Source organism: Myotis brandtii, unplaced genomic scaffold (genome assembly GCF_000412655.1).
Source record: "Myotis brandtii unplaced genomic scaffold, ASM41265v1 scaffold714, whole genome shotgun sequence".
NCBI classification, from domain to species: domain Eukaryota; kingdom Metazoa; phylum Chordata; class Mammalia; order Chiroptera; family Vespertilionidae; genus Myotis; species Myotis brandtii.
The window spans coordinates 37,180-54,012 of NW_005370809.1; the positions used below are offsets into that span (position 1 = coordinate 37,180).

Genomic DNA, 16,833 nt, shown 5'->3' on the forward strand with positions numbered 1-16,833 from the left:
GGAAGCCCTTCATCCAGAAAGAGCAGAAACAAGCCCAAAGGGAAATTTAAATAATAAGGAAGGAGGGGGGAGAACCTCACATGTCCCATGTGAAGTTCAACCTTTGAGCTCAGGAGTTACTATAGTAACCAGTCCAAGGGAATAGTGACCAATCAGAGGGGATATCAAGGCACAAAGATCTGTAGCCTTTATAAGCCATAGGGAACAGGAACTCAGTGGGACTCTTCCCCCTTCCCACGTGGGAGTCTGTGCTGTGAGATTCTTTTCCTTTCCCCACGTGGGAGTCTGTACTTGTTCTTCAATAAATTTCCACCTTTGCTATACCACCTTCTGTCCGTGGATTCATTTTTCGATTCCCATGGACAAAGAGCCCAGGAAATAATCTGCCCAAGGAAATACCTCGTGTTCCAGTCCAAAAATTCCACTTCATCTTCACAAGATTTGTTATATGCTCTTTTCTCCTCTCTTCACATTCAGATACAACAATTCTCCCTCCAAGTATTGTCTTCCTTCCTTAGGACCTACATAAGAACAATAGGTCTCAAAATTTACACTAATATTAAATGAAAAGAATAATTGAATTCATATTTTATTTTTAAAATAGACTAGGATTTTTTTAGAAATATATGTGGATTTAAAGAGGGAACATGGAGAAAAGTGGTAAGAAAGAATGGTGCTTATACTTTCAGGGTTCACAATGGATCATCCCTCTGTTAGCCACGGTAGTTACATTATTTTATGTAATCTTAACAAAATATTGGCTTAAAATGAGGATAATGAGGCTCAGAGTCCACCTATGTCACCTTCCAAATCATACTGTTAGTAAAACTAGCATCGGGATGACTAAAAATGCATAATGTTGGTTAAAACATTATTTCACTTCTTTGGACTTTATTTTTCTTAGCTATAACATCAGAATTGAATAGTAACATTATTTCCTTCTCAGCAGTGCTCTAGGTATAATTGGTTGCTTACACTTTATCTTTGTGTTGGCCAATTTCCCAAAAGGATGAGCATAAACTAATGTGGCAAATATCCTCATAACAGGGGGTTAACATACTATGCAGGATAACCAAAAGCTGTTTGTTTATTTGTTTGTTTGTTTTGATAACCCTTAGATCTATACTCATCTTATCATTCTAGAATTGTTGAAGTTGATGTATCTTGGAGCATGAATTTCTTTAGAAAAATTGGCAGTAGTTGGCATAATATGCCCTCCTACAAGGAATGGGAATGGGTGCTCCCTTCTAGAATCAAAATCAAGGTGAAGACTTCAATTGGACCATAGTAGACTTTGAGATCCCATGACTGAAGGAGGCTAAATATGAAAGACTATTGCTGATTACCTGCTCTAGTGGCAGCATAAGAGAAGAAGGCTGCAAAATGTCCCTTAGGTTCTCCTGAAGCTAACCTAGGTATGTTGCCCAAAAGAGTGCCTGAATGAACCCATTGGAGAGTGAGAAGTAACATTCTAGGTTAAAACCTACATTTGATTTTTGAGGCTCAATCATAGGCAACAAAGGCCCTACTGTCAGGCCTCATGGAGGAAAGCTGGTCTTCCCACACCAGATCTGGTGCAAAGTTGATGAATTACAGTTTCTAAAGGTAGTTGCAGCCAAGGACTCAGACTTTCCTAACTGGCCATGGTTTACACATATTTGCATTCCCAGCCCAGGTTTCTAGGCTCACAGCCTCTTTATCTTGGATCTGCCCACTGATGAGTGGACGGAGTGGGTGTGGAGAAAATTTGAAGATCCTTTTCCCCACACGGATACTATATTCACTACTTTTCTACTTTTATATGCCTAGTTTTCACTCTTCCCCTCCCCCCAGCCTCAGGGGTTTAGATTGAAGTGAAATAGGTTACCCTAGCCAATTAAAGAGTAATTGAAGATAAGTCAAACCAAAATAAGCTTGATAAAGGCACTTCAAATGCAAATGTGAAGTTCTCAGCCCTTGTAATTGTATGTTATGGTGGAGACTACTGTACTTGAACCCTTACATATTTGTAGCAGGAGCTCAGTCAATGGTGGCTAGTCTTTAAAACTAAAGCAGCAATATATGAATAATAATAATACTTAGTTTAAATATGAAGTAGTCATATTTTTGCTGTTTTTAAGTAAAAATTGTCAAAAATCATCAATTTTATATGGTTCAACCTATACGAGTCCTTAATGATCGATAGCAAGATAAATATGTTGTGCCATAGGAAAACTGGAAAGGAGCAGCCAACCAGTGTTTTGGTGGAGGAGAATGAGCAAAGTTTCAGGCAGGGAAACAGCACATGCAAATCCTCAACTATTAAAGCCCTAAGGGGGAGTTCGTGATTATAACTGAATGGCTAAAGCCACATTTGAAGACAGGGATTAAGAGAGAATGGACACAAGACCAGCTTGTGCTAAGAACCCTATCCTGAAACTCATTGATCAAGGAAGAGACCAAGTAAGAAATGCATTTTAAGAAATGTTCTGGGAAAAAAAAAAAGAAAAGAGCCTAGATAGGGATGAAATAGGAGACTGGGAGAGCATTGAGAATATCTACAGCAATGGGTGCCCTTTCTTCTCCATTCTGTGTCGACAGCAACACACACACACACACACACACACACACACACACACACACACATCTACACACACACACACATTCACACACGTGAAATGCAAAAATTAAACTGAAATGCGTTGTTTTTCTCTGGGCAGAATGCAAAGGTTATTTCCAGGTCCTTGTCCAGGTGGATTTGAAGAATGAAGCCATGGACAAAAAAGGTGGTATAGGAAAAGGTGGAAATTTATTGGGAAAAAAGCACAGACTCCCAAGTGGGGAAGAAGAGAGAGACCCACTAAGTCCCTCTTTCCTAAGGTTTATAAAGGCTGCAGTTCTTTGTGTCCTGATATCCCCTCTGATTGGTCCCCACTTGGGGTCCCTCTTCTTTTCTCCTCTTTTGTTTTTCTACTCCCTCTGGCTTTCCCCATTATTCTCAGAATGAGTGTCTTCCTCTCCCTTTATTCTGTGAATGAGTGTCTTCCTCTCTCTTTATTCTGTGAATGTATGCCTTTTTGGCAGCTCCTAGCCCCTTAGCTTTGCAGCCCTACAGTTCTCCCCCATGGGCCTGCTTTATTTCTAGAACTCCTTAAACCTGCCTATTTTCCCCTAAAAACTCCTTTCACATGTATATACATATATATCTATTATAAAATATTTGATATTAAGGGCTCACCCATTTCTTTTAGAAAAAAATTAACATTAGGCTTTGCACATATTAAGTGTTCGGTTCTGCAGTTGTAGACTGTTGTTTGTGAGGAAGAAGAGAAAGCTAAAAATGGAAAAGTAAAGAAAGAATAAAAACTAACAAGGCCAAAGATCTTACTTGAATCTAAAGGTCAGTGTCATTTCCATTCCAGGTTTTTCCATGAGTTGAGTGAGGCTGAGGTCCATGACACATAATCCCTGTCATAATCTTAAAGTCATGTTATCTGGAAAACCTACAATAGAGCTTTTTCACATTTACCTAAGTAGGGTAGCAACTCATGGAAATATATACTCGTACAAAGGTGGGATTTGCTTTTGGAATTGAAACAGGAATTTTAGGGGAATATAGGCAGGTTTAGGGAATTTTTAGAATTGGGGTCCATGGGGAAAAAAAACACAGGGCTACAGACTGGGAGAAGGTACATTTCCATAACAACAAGAAAGCCAGGTGCAGTTACATTTCCATAAGACAAGGGAGCAGCAACAGTTGCATTTACATAAGACAAGGAAGGAGCAACAGGTATATCTCCATAACACAAGGGAGCCAAGTGCAGTTACACTTCCATAAGACAGGGGAGCTGGAAGTAGCCAAAAGGTCTATATTTACAAAATAAAGAAGAAAGAAGAAAGCCCAGAAGGAATAGGAGGACAATGAGGGAGGAGGGCCTCAGGAGTCACTATAATAACCAATTTGAAAGGGAATATTGACCAATCAGAGGGGATATCAGGTCACAGGAACTGCAGCCTTTGTAAACCATGAAAACAGGAAGTCAGTGGGACCCTTTCCCCCTCCTTACATAGGAATCTGTCCTGTGGGACTCTTTCCCCTTCCCATGTGAGGGTCTGTACTTATTCTTTAGTAAATTTCCACATTTGCTATACCACCTGCTGTTCCTGGATTCATTCTTCGACTCTGGCAGACAAAAGAATCCGGGTTCCAGTAGGTGGTTATTGAGACAGAACCACCTGGAAGATTTTCAATTATTATGGCCTATTTTCCCACTTTAATCAACATTAAGTAAATAAAGCTTCAAAAACATCACCTATCCTGAGGAAGAGACTGTGCATGAGCACGCGCATGTGCACACACACACACACACACACACACACTTTATTAATTTATCCATTTTATGTGTCCCAAGCCCTAGGAAGCATAGGAGTAAGAGAAAATTTCAAACCTAAAAAAAAAAAGATTGGGATTTTGTGAGGGAAGCAGACATATACACCAATAATGTGTTATTGGTTACAGATAAGCCTGAGCTCCTTCCACATTAAGATCTGGCTATGTCTGCAGAACTTCAGGGGTAGGCTGTCAGTGTGTCTATTATTTTCAGAAAAACTCATGTTGAAGTTTGACACAGAAACAATAGGTCAAATTCTGGAGGAAGTGCTGTTTTAAATACAGGTTTGTGTCTAGCAGAGTGTAACAAATCCCCCAGATATGTGCCAGAGTCCTACTGCAAGATGATATAATTCATAAACTCAGAAAACATGCATTGTGTGTTTACCGTAGGTCAGGCTCTCTGGAGAACCACTGAGGAGAAACACTGACAAGGTCCCTACCCGAATGATTTTGACCCTAAGAAAACTGGGAAATATTTGCCATGTTTCAAAGAGGTCCATAAGAAATGAATAAATTAAAGGAGTATATTTCAATAAATTCAGTTAACACCTGAGAACCTGCGATATCTATCTATTGCAATTCTGATGATAACAGTGACAATCATAATAATATTAGTGTGGCTGGGCCATGGTGATAGTGTTGATATCTCCCATAGTGCTCTTTATACTGGCCAATAGGCACATTTCTGTACAGTGTCCTTGACCTTTATTATTATGTTCTTTGGACTGAAAGAGAAACCTCAGCAGCAGAAGTGACATTGGTCGGTCTGAACAGGAGCAGGTGGTAACATCAGATATGCAGCATCCATTTTTTTTAATGATACAATTATAGGGAATCTCCCCACAGGGTGAGAAAGAGAAAAAAAAAAACAGATTCGGGAACACTGGTTCTCAGTGTGCATGGAAATTACCCACTGTGATGTCCCAGCCTTGGACATTCTCTTGGAAGAAACTTGAGGTCAGCTGATTCTGGCAATGTGAATAGAGCAAGTGGGCAAGGCCAGAGAATTACCACTTTTTAAATATATATATTGCTTTCAGAGAGAGGAAGGGAGAGAGAGATAGAAACATCAATGATGAAAGAGAATCATTAATTGGCTGCCTCCTGCATTCCCCGTACTGGGGGTGGAGCCTGAAACCAACCAGTCGAGGCACATAACTGGGTTTCAGGCTCCATCCCCAGTATGGGGAATGCAGGAGGTTCATGGGTGGATGCTCAACCACTGAGCCACACCAACTGGGCAAGAATTACCACTTTTTATGTGACCATGGAAGCAGAAATTCATACTACTGCTTATGTTTTCTTTGGCTAAGACACTCTTCTTTGGGATTTTAAATTGGCTTTCACCTATTGAAGGGAAGGGAGAGAAAGAGTTTAAGCTAGTCCCTTCCATGACTGAAAATGATGCTGATAACGTGGAGAGAATTTCTGAAATCTCCTGATTTGAAAAAAAACATAACTAGAAAGGTTGAGGAAACCAGCAGAAGTTGCCTCAAGGACAACAGGCCCAGATTTCCCATTGGCAAATGCCAGCTCCTGCGGCATGGCTGCAGCCAGAGGTTCCTAAGTCCACACCAATGTCTCAGTGTCGGTGGATAGAATCCACACCTCTGCACACACCACTCTTACACACTCACCCTAGGGCAATGTTTCACAAGTTAGCTTGTAGACAATGCGGTGGCAAAGACTCCTGTAGCTGGAACAAGGACTAGTTAAAAGGAAACCTGTCCCAGGCATCCTGAGGGGAAACAATAACACAAAATAGAAGCTTAGATATTGCAAAGACTTTACAATGTCAATCAGCAAAAGGTTAGAGGCTTTTTCCCAAAGAGAGATGGGAAACAATACTAACTATCAAATATGTCAGGTGATTAATCCCCCCAAAAATGTGATATAGCATCACGAAAACACACGTCAAGTCTAGAATTAGAGCTAGAAAACCCAAATTCTGGCTTCATATAGAGAGTAATTAGGGTAGAGTCTAAGTGATTTCCAACCAGTATCAGAACGTACCCAAGTACACTATGCTCATCAAGATGCAAAAATAGTAAATGCTTTCTGGTCTTCATCACAGCCCATCACTTGTCATTATGTAAATGTAATCCTGCATGGCAATTTGTGAACCAAACCTATAATTCTGTGTGATTCAGGTGCTCTGGCTAAATCCATCCCCAGTTTTCAATCTGTATGTTTCATTCACCAGAAAGCAGCATGATTGGATTTTCAATTCTGTACTACCACGGGTTTCACTTTTAGCAAGACAAATCCATTTCATCCCTCTGCCCTCCGTGGTTTCCTTCTAAAATACAGACCACATAGTTCAGTCAAATGGTAATTGATAGAGCATACCTTGGCCCTTTCATTAAAACTGCGATTAGTACCTGACTTTTCATATCGTTATTAAAATGCTGCATAACAGCTGAAAAATTGCTCATGAAAGCTGGGTAATGAAGGGGTTATTCCTGGAGAGCTACTTCCCCACATTGCTCTGTGACCTTGCCTTGCAGGAAATCAATCAGAGACTTGGGCAGTTTGAACCTGTGTCTAAAATGGCCAATGTAACAAGAAAGTACTTAATAAATTATTCATTTCAATGACAATATCAGCCTAGCCTATAGCTGTCACAAAAGTTGTCTGGCTTACTGATGCCAAAGCATAAATAAACTGGAGACAATGAGGCACTGACTCGAAGACAGGTAGCTTGGTTCTGCCATTAACCAGTGTGAAAACCTCAGTAATTTGTTCTCCTATTACATAGAATTGTTAGATTAGATGAAGTTCTTCACGGGGAACAACCCCTGCCTGATTCTACCAGTCAGCAAATACTGAGAAAGCAAATGATCTACTTGTATAGTGTTCCTCCCACTCTGATGTTTTATGAGGATGAACACAAATCAGTCTCCCAGCCAAGTCAATCCAGGGTGTTGTAGTTTAGGACTAAGTAGTCTAAAATATAAAGACTCACCTAGTCAGCAAGTACTGAGAAAGCAAATGATCTACTAGTATAGTGTTCCTCCCACTCTGATGTTTTATGAGGACGAACATAATTCAGTCCAGCCAAGTCAATCCGGGGTGTTGTAGTTAGGACTAAGTAGTCTAAAATATAAAGACTCACCTACTAATTTTATCTAATGTTATTCCATTTTATTTTTGAGAACATACTGCATAGATTTCTGACCTATAGATTACTATTATTAGGGCCAATACAAATGTAAGCTATGGAGCACAGTGATAGCCCAGTGTGTTTATCACTGAGATGAGCCAAAATGCGTGAGTGACCTCAAATATAGGAAAATGCAACAGCAGATATTCTCTGTCTGTAGCAAATATACTAGTATATATAGGTCTGACTAGACCCATAGGAGGTGAAAATATGGTGAAAATATGCAGACTCCTCTATGAAGATGCCTCTTACATACTTCAGGTGATAAACGTGGATCCCTGATACCAATATGGTTGTTTCTTAACCATCCCACCTCATCTCCCTGTAATGCACGATGTCTGCAACTGCTCTCCTTTTCAAAGCCAACACATGAGCATTTCTTGGCTGCTTAGGAGATGTGAATGTGTTTTCTAAAGGCTGAAAAACATCAGTATCATCAGTGAGATTAAACAAGATGATGAAGGCAGGATATCTTTGAAGAAGAAATGGTAATACCATGAGATGATAAAGAGGATAAGAACTGTGGAGCTCCTCCTATTTGCTCTCACAGGTAAGACTTAATAAATTATTCATTTCAATGACAATATCAGCCTAGCCTATAGCTGTCACAAAAGTTGTCTGGCTTACTGATGCCAAAGCATAAATAAACCGGAGACAAGGAGGCACTGACTCGAAGACAGGCAGCTTGGTTCTGCCATTAACTAGTGTGAAAACCTCAGTAATTTGTTCTCTTATTACATAGAATTGTTAGATTAGATGAAGTTCTTCACGGGGAACAACCCCTGCCTGATTCTACCAGTCAGCAAGTACTGAGAAAGCAAATGATCTACTAGTATAGTGTTCCTCCCACTCTGATGTTTTATGAGGACGAACACAAATCAGTCTCCCAGCCAAGTCAATCCAGGGTGTTGTAGTTTAGGACTAAGTAGTCTAAAATATAAAGACTCACCTACTAATTTTATCTAATGTTATTCCATTTTATTTTTGAGAACATACTGCATAGATTTCTGACCTATAGATTACTATTATTAGGGCCAATACAAATGTAAGCTATGGAGCACAGTGATAGCCCAGTGTGTTTATCACTGAGATGAGCCAAAATGCGTGAGTGACCTCAAATATAGAAAAATGCAACAGCAGATATTCTCTGTCTGTAGCAAATATACTAGTATATATAGGTCTGACTAGACACATAGGAGGTGAAAATATGCAGACTCCTCTATGAAGATGCCTCTTACATACTTCAGGTGATAAACGTGGATCCCTGATACCAATATGGTTGTTTCTTAACCATCCCACCTCATCTCCCTGTAATGCACGATGTCTGCAACTGCTCTCCTTTTCAAAGCCAACACATGAGCATTTCTTGGCTGCTTAGGAGATGTGAATGTGTTTTCTAAAGGCTGAAAAACATCAGTATCATCAGTGAGATTAAACAAGATGATGAAGGCAGGATATCTTTGAAGAAGAAATGGTAATACCATGAGATGATAAAGAGGATAAGAACTGTGGAGCTCCTCCTATTTGCTCTCACAGGTAAGAAATGTCTACGCTTTAACTGAGATTAGGTAACATAGAAATGAACAGGCTACTATATGTAAATTAAAAATAAAAAGGTTGGAGACAACTTAAATGCCATCAACTAGGAAACAGCTAGAACAACAACAGCTGCCCTAAGGTTGAACAGAGGCAGATCAAACTTCCAAAAGGAGTCTTCTCTCTCCCCATCACTGTCACGATTTTTCCACAATTCAATTCCTACTCTCAGCCATAGAGTGGAAATAAATTAAATAGCTCAGTAATACCAGACTCCCCATAGGTTAGAGTCCATGGGGCAGAAGTAGGCAATTTATAGTTGAAGTAAGCACATGGCCAGTATCCAGAAGCAGATTTCATGCAGTACTTGTCTCCCAGTCTGAAGATGCTGGAAGGAAATACGCTTAAGATACTTTTAAACCATCAAATTACATTGTCATTGGAAGCCTGATGCCGTGGGCACTCCCAGGACATATGGCAGAAAAATATCTTGTTGGGAATTTCACTGCCAGCATCAATCCACAGCTCTGGGAGGCGCATCTGTCATGCTGGATGGTGGCCAAGGATGTCTCAGGACTGCCAGTTTATGTCTGAGATAGATGGAGAGGTTGGGGGTTAATCCCATTATTTTCTTTTCATCTTGCTGCTGAGAGCATGGATCACAAGCCACAGCCTGGAGCCCCATTTCCCCAGACCTTCTGTGCCATCTTCCTAGTAGAAATGACAGAGAGACACTGTGACCCAGGGCCAAGCATCCATAAGGCATGTAGCTTGCCCAGAAGAGTCAAGTTCTTTTTTTATCCTGGTCTCATTTATAATGAAGCAGTTAAAAAGTATCCAGGTAACAAATGGGTTGAGTGTGGAGTTTTTTATTTTCTTCAACAGTAGACTATAAAGCTCTTTTCTAGAAAGTTATTGAAAGAACAGAACTTTTGAAGTGAAACTTGTAGTCTTAGCAAGAAAGTGAATAAACAGTTACCAAAATCATGTAAACATGCCTAGCACTGCAAACTGCTCCTTCTGATAAATATTCTACATTTGACTCCAAGGGTTGCCTAAAATTGCAGCAATTAGATTCATCGTTGGTTTGATATTAACAAATTAACCTTTCTGAAGATGAAAATGTTATTTTTGTCAGGGATAGTCTTTATGACTTGTTGGTCTTTGTTTTGTTTTGTTATCACTTGTCTGTATTCTCCCAGGGAAAGGTTTTACTGACCTTGCCCACCTTGACTGTAGACTCCTATGCACTGACCACAAGATACAGAGCATTAGCCACCCAATGTCAATCAGTTTGGGTACTTATGTTAGTCAGTTTAGTGTAGCACTAAAATAACACTGACAGAATGACATATGCATGTCTACATTTCACTAGGGGAGTCAGAATGGAAAAGGCAAATAGAAGAGGTCAAAGGCCCAAAAGCCCCAGCCTGGGCTACACAGAGACAGGAATGGAGCCATGGACAGACCAGCAATACCATGAAAACACAGAATGAGGTCCACATGTCTTCCTCCTCCTTACCATGTAGTATGTCTTCAGGAGGGTTACATTTTACATTCAAAAGTTGATTATTGTCTTCCAAATAAGGTCGGCCTATATATACACAGCACTATTAATAACTAACATTAAAACCTCCCACCTATTTTGAAAATTCAAGTTTCCCTCAGCATTTGCTCGTATTATATGATTTTCTGAAATATATTTTAGCACTTTGGCTTTTTCATAGGTTTGAATTTGTGACAATTAAGAAACAATATGTTTATTACTTGCTTATCCTCCCTTCAGGGACTTACATTTCTATCAAAGAAGGATTACAACTCAGTGAGGATAAGGCTGAGAATTCTTACCTTAATAACATAAGACATTTCATAATAACAGGTAGAATCTTTCTGGATTAGTTCCTTATGTGTTGGGTTTAACTAGTATATTCTTTTATTCTCCTATTTTACTATTTCAAAACACATAAGCAGAAATTTAAGTGCAATGAATGTGTGCTTGATAAGGTGAGTGAATAATTTGAAGTATTTAAAAATGGCTGAGCAAAAACTAGTAAATAGAAAAAGCTCACCTATATTAATGCATACCATGGTTATGAAATAAGGGAGCAATGTCCTTTAAATGAAAAACAATTAATCTTTGTCACAAATTCTCTATGGCATTTATTCTACTTATAATTTGGAAAAGACAATTGGATGCAAATATATATGAAAAATTAATAATATTTATGTACTTTAGTTTGAAAAATATATAAAAAGAATTTGAAAGGATCATGTCAACAAAGAAAACCTTAGGTTACTCACCAAAGTGTAATTTTGTGAGTTCACTCACTCGCTATGATGTGTCCTGACCACCAGCGAGTGGTGAGGAATGAAGGAAGGCCCCGGCCAGCAGCCAGCAGCAGGGGAAGGGTGGCTCCAGCTGGCAGCGGGAAGGAAGGCCCTAGCCGGCAGCCGGAAGGCCCCAATCAGCCCTGATCACCAGCCAGGCCTAGGGACCCTACCTGTGCACAAACTTCATGCACCAGGCCTCTGGTAAAGTAATAATAAGATAGCAATAGAGCAAAATATTTTGTATCTACAGCAGGATAGAGAAGTAACCTGCTTTACAGAGACTCATCCCTCCCTCCATTGTTTGTTTGGTTTTCACCCTCTTTATTTAATGAGAAGAAATAATACAGAACCTTTTAGGACATATGCAAATAAGACAGTTTGTCTTTTGGTTACTTGTTATTTGAAGCAAAACTTTCATGAGTTATTCATGTTGGTTCAAAAATGACTACATGAAGAAAAGAGAGCTCTGGCCGGTGTGGCTCAGTTGGTTGAGTGTTATTCCATGCACAGAAAGGTTACTGGATCTATTCCAAGTCTGGGAATGTACCCAAGCTGTGGGTTCAATCTCTGGTCAGGGTGTGTGCAGGAGGCAAATCATGGTGTTTCTCTCTCACATTGACATTTCTTTCTCTCTCTCTCTCTCTCTCTCTCTCTCTCTCTCTCTCTCTCCCTCTCCTTTCCTCTCTCTCTAAAAAATAAAAGAGACATCAGAGCTCTGGGGTAAGGATGATCAGAGTGACGGTGGCAAGCATGCTACTTCTGGGTTTAGCACAGTGCCTGACATGTACTAGGAGTGCAACAAATTTGAACTGAACAAATGAATGGATAAATGGAATATCCATAAACATGAGTGAAAGATTTAATTATGGAAATGTCACATATGAGTTGACTTCCAAATGTTCAGTGCTTTTGAATGTTTTCATCTGACCCATTCTGAACAGTGAGTCAGTCAGTGGTTTTGACCTCTGCATAACACAGATATTTTTAAAAACTAGAAAATATGGCATTTATATAAGCCTGGTCCAGAAAAGCCAAAATTAAGATCTGATTTGTTTTAAAGTTGAGTTTTTTAATTAGTGCCAATCACCATGTCACAGGTTTTATTTTCTGATTTATGAAAGGAAGAGTCACAACCCAAGCCATCAGTTACCATAAATCACATTAGCCAAGGATTGCCTGTCTATTATATTTTTTCTTGAGACAAATGGATTTTTTTTCTTCCTTAAATTTGTAGCTTCATGTAGGATACCCAGTCAAAGATAGATTGTAACTGTGGAAAGCATTTTGTAGGACTTCAGTCTTAAACTATCTTAAAATAATAAAAATTCAGTAAAAAAAAAAGTATTCAAACTAAACTCCAAAATAACTTTCCACATGAAATCAAAACCATCAATCAAAGGTGAATTTCCTAAAATTTACTTTGTGATAGCTGGTTGTCCCCATTTACAGAAAAACGGCACCATAGACCTGGCACCCACAAAGCAACACTCGGCTTCCCCCAAGTGGGACATAGGCCCTACCACCACCCTGGAGCAACAGCCCATCAAATCTCAACCAATGCTGTCGAGACCCCATGGTGCAAAATGCAGCCCACAGCCCAGCTCAGACCAGAAATGGTGGCTATGGGCCCAAGTAATGATGTCATGCAGCAATGCCTAGCTTCTCTCCCTAGCGAAAGACCACTTAACAATAAATGGCACCTTGGACCTGGTGCCAACAAAGCAATACTCGGCTTCTCCCAAGTGGGACATGAGCCCCACCACCAACTCGGAGCTGCAGTCCACCAAATTTCAGCTGACACTGCCTAGAACCCATACTGCAAAATGCGGCCCACAGCCCAGCCCAGCCCAGAAATGGTGGCTATCGGTCCCGGGTAATGTCGACACATAGCAATGCCCAGCTTCCTCTCCCAAGCGACAACTAGCCTCCTTGCAGTTTCTTCAGCCCAGGAACACGACTTGCTTTATAGCTAGGTACAAACATTTTATACTTTAACCAAATGTCTGTGAAGCATTTTTCCATGCCTCATCTCATTTGATCCTCATAGAAGTCCTAGAGTAGGTAGATAGGAGACTTGGTAGAATCCTATTATCTTTTTATTAGCTGGAAAACAGAGATTTAGAAAATTTAGAAACTTGACCCAACTAAAAAGAAATAAGAAATGGTAGACCTTGAAAATGACTTCAGGTTTTCTCACTGTGCAGAATATAGTCACACAGCTGCTGCAGTTAAATATTTTACTCTTTGTTCTCCCTGCATGATCTACAATAATAATCTGCTTCATGTTGATATTTACTGCTGTGTTGCTGACAATTACCTGAAAGAGAAGTTGGGGTGCTTCACTGGGCTAGAAAAAGTTTAGCTAAATTAGAAAGCAGGTCTAATTAAGCAAGTTTGTTCTATATATATAAAAGGCTAAGTTGACTCGCACATGTACAATACATATAAAGCTCTCGCTGGTGCCAATTGCATGGGTGTATTTTGATCTGTCATTATCGATCATGAATTTGGTTGACACTTCTATTATAGAGAAAGGGAAAATAGTGAAATTAAAATATTTCTTCTAATTAATTTCCTTTCAATGTGCATGAATTTGTGCATTGGGCCACTAGTATAAAATAAAAGAGAATGAAAAAAGTATTAAGGCTGAATGCACAGCATTGTTCTGTAAAATATGTTGCAGTAACAAAACAAATATGAGAGCCTCTTCCAGGACGATGGCTACAAGCATTCGGAATGGTCCAGCATTGAACATGCCATTGGAGGAAGCTGTCCTACAATAGTCTCTACAAAACCAGGCTGTCCTGAATCCCTGGTAATAGAATTGTTTACCTTTATTAGTATACCAAGAAGGCTGGGAAAGCACCCAAATCTGCGTGCAGCCTGTGCCCAGGCCGACTTTGTGGAGTTCATGCTGTGAGACTTAAAGTTATAATGAGGTTGTCTAAAGTGAAAAACATGTCAGCAGGGCCTGGGGGGGACCCATGTGAGCTAAATGTGTCTAGGACAGGATCAAACAAGCATTCCTTACTGAGGAGCAGAAAACCATTGTGAAAGTGTTGAAGGGATAAACACAGAGTCAGAAAGCTAAATAAATTTGAAGTTTTTTTGAGTAATAAAACCAATTAAAAGGCTATAAATTAATTAATTAATATGATAAAAACTGGCTTTAGCAATAGTGACATTATTTGTTATACAAGCACACTCTGGATAATACTAATGTAACTTGTGATTTTCAAAGAAGGGTATACAGTGGGGCCTTGACTTACGAGTGTCCCGACTAACAAGTTTTTTGAGATATGAGCCGTCTCTCGGCCGATTTTTTGCTTTGAGTTACGAGCTAAAAGTCAGGTTATGAGCCAGCTTCAGATACCCCACCACTAGTTGGTGCAGCGAACGTCACAGTGAACACCACAACATCAGCCCAGCATCACGTGTCTCACTTGTTTACTTTTTGATTTGACATACGAGTAATTTGAGTTACGAGCTCCATCATGGAATGAATTAAACTCATAAGTCAAGGCCCCACTGTATAGTATTAAGCCTTTAGTTACCAAGCTAAAATTCCCAGAACTGAGTTCCAAGTAAGCTGGTGAAGAGAAAACTAACCATAGAAATGCATACTATATGATTCTTTGTAGTTTCTACAAGTGAATAGAAATTTGGTTCTCTACTCTCTAACACCTGCCGAAAAAGATTTTAATGTAAACCTTTGTTGAAAATAAAATAAAATATTTAGGAGAGACACCCTTTTCTTATACCAGAACTAGTTCATTTGGTTTATTGATTTACCAAAGTATCTGTGTCTTTATTCTCTGTTGTGTGTGATCACTGAAGTCTCTGTTCCATTAGCTTAGTAGTCAACAAATGTTTTGACAATGATTTTCTTAAACTCTTGTCTCCCCTCTCCCCACCCCAAAAAAAAGCCTCTTCTAATCTTTGTAGATTGGTTCTGTGTGAAGGCACTCCTTCAACACTTACCCAAGCTACTTACAATTCTACTTTACCTTCACTTTTTGCTTGTGTGGAGCCTGAAGGTCAACCAGAGATGAAAGCCTAGAGTCTTCCCATGTGTCGTCTGAGAATGCAACCAGCTCTGCACATGGAGACCAGTCTAACTCAGAGATAAATGAAGATCTCTTTTCCAAAATTCTATGCCATTTAAACAGAAATGCTTTTTATTTTCTGGGAAATTTTCAAAGCAGGCATCACCAGTCACCTGTAAAACAATAAAAAATAATAATCTAAATAAACATCTTGGGAGGCAGAATGCAGAGTAATCGGGAGCATAAGCACAGAAGTCGTTTGCTTTATCAAGTACATAAATGTCTAATTACCTGGAACAAATGTCCAATTTTATGTATCCAAGTCTTCCTATTCTCGAAATAATTATAACATTTATCTAGTTCTTTGAGTTAGGCACTAATTTAAGTGTTTTATGTATATTAAATTATTTAATCCACACATCAATCCAATGAGGTAGATGCTGTTTTACAAATGAGGAAACTGAAACCCAGAGATGTTCAGTGCCTTGAACACGATGGCTACAAAGGTGATGATGGTAAACTCGGGATTCAACCCAGGTGGTAGGACTTCAACGTGTTTGCAATGACTCATCACCTTCTCTGTCTTTAAGCAGTAGTAATCACATAAAACCCATCTTTTAGGGACTTTGAGGATTAAATAAAATGATTTGCACATAATAAGTACCCATGTCTCAGAAATGAAAAGCTCCATTGTTATGGAATAACTGTACAAGGAACTTCCCAAACTATATTGATTTCAAACTATAGGGACCAATAGCTAAATGATTTCATTTCTCTTTCAGTCTAGCAATAAAACCATGTGTTTATGGTCAACTGATATTTCTTATAATGATGCCAAGGCCATTCAGTAGAAAAAGAATAGTCTTTTCAAAAAATGGTGCTGGGACAACTATACAACCATATATGAAATGATGACGTTGGACCTTTACCTCACATCATATGCAACAATTAACTCACAATGAACCAAGACAAAAATAGATATATTGTACTTTATCAAAATTAAAAACTCTGTTTCAGAGTGTTGCTGGAGAAAAGGATTTCTCCATCACTAGTTGGATTGGGGTTCTTACAATATCTTCAGAAAATGAATATTCTAAGACTGGCATGGGGGAGTGAATTGTTTTTATTCACATGAAATTATATCCCTCGGGTTGCAAAGTCCCATGTCCCTTAATTCAGTCCTAAAAAATGTGCAGTTGGGGCTCCAGCAGAGTTAAAAGCAAAGCCAGTGCCCAGAGCTTCCCTTCCATGGTGGAGTTAAGCCTGGCAGAGCGTCGGGCTAGATTCAGTCCATCAATCCATTGTGCGGTCCTACTTGGCGGTGAACCATGTGAGCGAATGTAGAGGAATGCACCCTCTGCAATAGAAGTCCCAAGAGAGCAAGA

The 16,833-nt window shown here is 39.4% G+C and overlaps 1 pseudogene; it reads left to right on the forward strand.

Moving 5' to 3' along the window:
• Nucleotides 1-14,138: 14,138 nt before the first annotated feature.
• Nucleotides 14,139-14,517, forward strand: LOC102239278 (annotated as a pseudogene).
• Nucleotides 14,518-16,833: the final 2,316 nt, after the last annotated feature.